The 5,000-nt window shown below is 42.7% G+C and overlaps 1 pseudogene; it reads right to left on the bottom strand.

Annotated features, from left to right (window-relative positions):
• The window catches only part of LOC147466534 (uncharacterized), an 11,255-nt pseudogene that overhangs the window by 2,682 nt on the left and 3,573 nt on the right, over nt 1-5,000 (bottom strand).

Raw genomic sequence — 5,000 nt, 5'->3', positions numbered from 1 at the left:
ATATAATATTATACCATATATATATATATTCTATTATACATATATATAGTATATCATTATATAAATTACATATATACTATCATATATATATATTATATATATATATATATATCAATATATATATATATATATATTATATTATGATATAAGACAGCTTTCCATCATTATTCCGTTGGCATCCGGTCTTTCTCGTCGGGTCAAGTTAAACAATCGCCTCTTCTTCGTCTTCCTTGACAGCGTGGCTCTCCTCTCGCCCTCATCTTCCTTCCTTTGTCTCTCTCCGTCTTCTTCTCCTCCTCCGCCTTTCTTCTTCCTTATCCTTCTTTGTCATACTTCCTGCTTCATTGTCTCGCCAGCCGCTCCCGTCTTCGCTCTCCTTATTCTCGGCGTTCTTCCGCTTTATTCGCCTCTTCCCGTCTCGAGGTCGAGGCCCTTGTGTTCTGTGCCTCCGCCTCGCCTCCTCCCTTGTCCCGTCGGGTTGCACTCTCTTGGAAAGGGTCCATCGTTGCGCTCTCTTTCAGGGCCTGCCTCGCCCGCCTGCCTCTTGGTCTCTTGGTCGCTGCGCTCGAGGGAGCTTTCTTCGCCTCTTTCTCCTTCTTGGTCTCCGGCTTCTTTCTCGCTCCGCTGCCGTCTCCTTGTCCTTCGGAGTGTTGTTGGGCTTGCTGGAGGGGTCGTTGCTTGCTTGGGAGGGTCGTTGACTGTGGTTCTCGGGCTTTTGTCTTTTTCTTGCGCGGATTCGCTCTCTGCCTCGTTGGTCTCGTAGTTAGCTGGTCTTTGTTTGGTTCTTTCATCTTCTGCTTTGGCGTCGTTTCTTCTTTTTTGGATTTTGTCTTCGGTTTTCGGTGTTTTCTTTGGCCTTGTCATCTCTTTGTATGAGTCTTCCTTATCCGTCGGCGATTCTATCTTCTCTTTCTTCTCCACTTCTCTTCTGGCGTTTCGACGGCTCTCGGGAGACAGGGTTGCGACTGTTCCTCTTTGCCAGGACTTCAGGATCTTGGCCGCGACGGCCACTTGCTCGGGCTCGTGCTGGCGTTGCTTTCTCCTTCACCGACTTCCGCTCTTCTCCATCTGTTTTTCTCTGATCTCCTTCTCGGCAGCCGCAGCGGCAGCAGCGGCCGCTATTCGTTCCTTCACCTTGAGAATTTTGTTGCGCTTTTTGATTCTCTTTCCTCTGTAGCACCTCTTCTTCGCTTTCGTCTGTGCTCTCATCATCTTCCTCCTCCTCCACATCTCCCTTGTTGTTTTATCGCTTTCCTTGGTTTCTTGAGTTTTGTCTCGCCTTGTATTCACGGTGTCTTCCTTTCCTTTGTCTCCCTCATTCTCTTCGGTGGAAATCCTGCTTCTATCTCCTCGGCTTCCGACGGACTTCAGCTTCATTCTTCTCGTTCTGCTTCTGCTGTTCCTTCTTGCGGGCCGGCGGGTCCCAGGCCCAGCTTGGCGTCGTGGAGGTTCCACTTCAGACCCAAGAACTTGGCGGCTTCCACGACGAGCCTGAGTTCGTCGGGGCGATGCCCGTCGACCTTCTCTTTCACGCCCTTCATGAGGTCCCGAGCTTCCTCCATGTCCCTCTCAAGGACGCATATGGTACGAAGGGAGTCGTTGATGCCTTGGGCAATCTTTGTAGACAGAATCGTACAGACGCGCTCTCTGATGTTAGAGTCTCCATGAACTTTTGGCGAGGTCGTTGATGGCGTCCTTCATCTCGATGATGTACCCGGAAAGGAAGAAGTGCCAAAGAAAGAAGGAAAGCAATAGGATACAAGAATTGTCATTTCTAGATACCTTGAAAAAATACTATTAGCACCGAGTGTTATTATCCAGTTATATTATCATAGAAATTAAGATCAATACATTGGGGGAGCTATATTCTAAAGATGCCTAGAAAATACTTCAAGGTGATATTATCTATAGAAATTAGAATCAATACATTGGGCAGCTACAATTATGAGGCACTTCATAAGTGTTAGTAGTGCAAAGTAAGAAGGGAAGCAGTAGACTACAATGATTATATATTCTAACATACCAAGAAAAAACATTCGGTATTCATTTAAACATATTCCACACAGAAATGAGGTGGAATGTATTTCACCTCATTTCCATTATAAGACACTTCATACTGTAATATGTAAGAACACACTACAGGAACTTTCCCCCGTCTCAAAAAAAAAAGAACAAGAGAGCGATAGAGAGAGCATGAGAGAGAGAGAGCAGAGGCCCGCGCGCAGAGAGGAGAGAGAGAGACGAGTGTGAGCGAGAGCGAGACGAGAGAGAGAGAGAGCAGAATGTCCCTCGCGTCATAAAAAATAATGCCAGCAACACATAACTTAAACCTTCCCTATAAAACACGAACCTTTTCACCTTTATACTTTTACAGCACATCTTGGCCTTACCTGGTTGATGTGGATGAGATGACGTCATGGTGAGGGTGGGATGGTCCTCGAAAAGACATTTCACCGCACGTGCGTTTTGCACGTCCTGCACCAGAAGGAAAGCTTCACTCGTGCAGTTGACAGTTCGAGCTGTGAAGTGAAAAGACGGCTTCAGGATTGGGGAATCTTCGCTAAGGAAAACAGAACGTCTGTAAGTCTATTCGGATTTCTTAATGGAGTCACTGATGAGAGGAGTAATATTCAGATATATACAAGGATGGATATATATTGTGAAAGTATAAATCATCGTTTGAATTTGATCTTAACTAATATTAAATGTTGCTTGTCAGATCGATCGCAGTATTAATTGTCCTGTTACTTCCATCTCATCAACATATAACAGCATTGATTACGTTCTGCAAACAAAAGGGCAAATATAATAAATCATATTATGCTAAGCGCCTAAACGAAATCAGAAATATAATAAAAAATCATAACATGAGTTAACAATTCATAATAAATATCATACATGAGTTAACAATCATGAATCATATATCATACATGTATTTTTAGTTAACATCATAATAATTAATCATACATGAAGATATCAATCATAATCAATATCATACATGAGTTAAAACAATCATAATCAATAATCATACATGAGTTAACAATCATAATCAATAAGCATACATGGTTAACAATCATAATCAATAATCATACATGGAGTTAAACAATCGTTTATCGCCACATAAATGAGAAACAAAATAGTCGTAGATGTAATATCCATTTTTTTCGACGGCGTCATGGTTAAACATCGGCCAAAGAAAAATAAACTAAAAGAAAACAAAATATTGCGAATAAAAGAGAGAAAGGGTCACAGCCGTTTACGTAGGAACTTCACGCTTTACTTACCAGCGAGAGACAGGATAGGGTTTAGTGTGGGTGCCTAAAATATCTTCGTTCTCTGTACTTGTCTCTCAGGTCGCGTCTTGGGCTGACCTGTAGTTAACATTTTCTCGGATCATTCTCTTCGTAAATCGAATGTGTTAGAGTATATGGAGACCTGGCTGTCTGTCTGTCTATCTATATAATCCATCCAAGCTATATATCTATCTTTCTATACACACACACACACAAAACAGGACACACACACACACACACAAACACACACACACACCACACACCCACACACCACACCACACACACACACACATTATTATATATATATATATATATAAAATATATATCATATATATATATATATAAATTATAATATATACATATATAGATTACTAAAGTACATATATAAAAAATACAAACTTTTACACACATAAAGAACCTTGTAAAAAGCACATGTCGAGACGTCTCCAGATACCAACCCCCCATTTTTACAATCACCCCTGCCCTTTACCCAACAATTACCCAGGGTATTATCAAAATGAACCTAAATTCAAACGCAAAATTAGAAGCTAAGAAGATAAAAAAAAAAAAAAAAAAAAAAAAAAAAAAAAAAAAAAAATCGAGCGTCGGAAAATAAGTCCCGCATCTTTGATCTTCAATTACAGCCTGTGAATGTGCTCTTAAAGCGTGCTCCTCACAGCAAGAGAAAGGTAATCATGATTTTGACAATGCAACGCAAAGATAAGATAAATTTTAAAGGATGATAGATATACAGAGAAGTAACGCGAATATCTTTGGATATTTATTTAGAGCTGGTGATTGCATGTCACTATCTATCTCTCTCTCTCTCTCCCCTTATTCCCTCTCCTTTTCCTCTCCCGCTCCCTCTCCTCACTATCTTCTCCCTTCCTCTCCTTCTTCTCTCTTCTCTCTCTCTCCCTTCTCTCCCTTTATTCCCTTCCTTTTCCATCTCCCGCTCCCTCTCCTTTCACTATCTTCTCCCCTTTCTCTCTCCTCTCTCTTCTCTCTCTCTCCATCTCTCCCTTTATCCCTCTCTTTTCCCTTCCCATCCATCTCCTTCTCCATCTTTCTCCCCTCTCTCTTTCCTTCTCTCTCTCTCTATCTCCCTCTCTCCCTTTATCCTCCTTTTCCATCTCCGCTCCCTCCTCTTCCTTCTTCTTCTCCCTTTCCTCTCTCCCTCTCTCTCTCTCTCTCTCTCCCTCTCTCCCTTTATCCCTCTCCTTTTCCATCTCCCGCCTTCCTCTTTTCTACATCCTTCTCTCTCTCTCTCTCTCTGCTCTCTCTCTCTCTCTCTCTCTCTTCTCTCTCCTCTCTCTCCCCTTATCCTCTCCTTTTCCATCTCCCGCTCCCTTCACCTTCACTATCTTCTCCCTTTCTCTCTTCTCTCTTTCCCTCTCTCTCTCTCTTTTTATCTCCCTCTCTCCCTTTTCCCTCTCCTTTTCCATCTCCCGCTTCCCTCTCCTTCTCATCTTCTCCCTCTCTCTCTCTCTCGCTCTCCCTTCTCCCCTTATCCCTATCCTTTTCCATCCTCCCGCTCCCTTCTTTTTTCTCTCTTCTCCCTTTTCTCTCTCTCTCTCTCTCTCTCTCTCTCTCTCTCTCTCTCTCTATCTCTCTCTCTGTCTCTCTCTCTCTCTCCCTCTCTCCCTTATATCCCTCTCCTGTTCCATCTCCGTCCTCCATTCTCCTTCTCAATCTTCTCCCTTTCTC

Source organism: Penaeus japonicus, unplaced genomic scaffold (assembly GCF_977035675.1).
Source record: "Penaeus japonicus unplaced genomic scaffold, GWHDUDI00000001_assembly GWHDUDI00000126, whole genome shotgun sequence".
In the NCBI taxonomy this organism is placed as follows: domain Eukaryota; kingdom Metazoa; phylum Arthropoda; class Malacostraca; order Decapoda; family Penaeidae; genus Penaeus; species Penaeus japonicus.
Note: the sequence above shows the minus strand (reverse complement) of the source record. Positions and strands in the feature narration are given on the sequence as shown.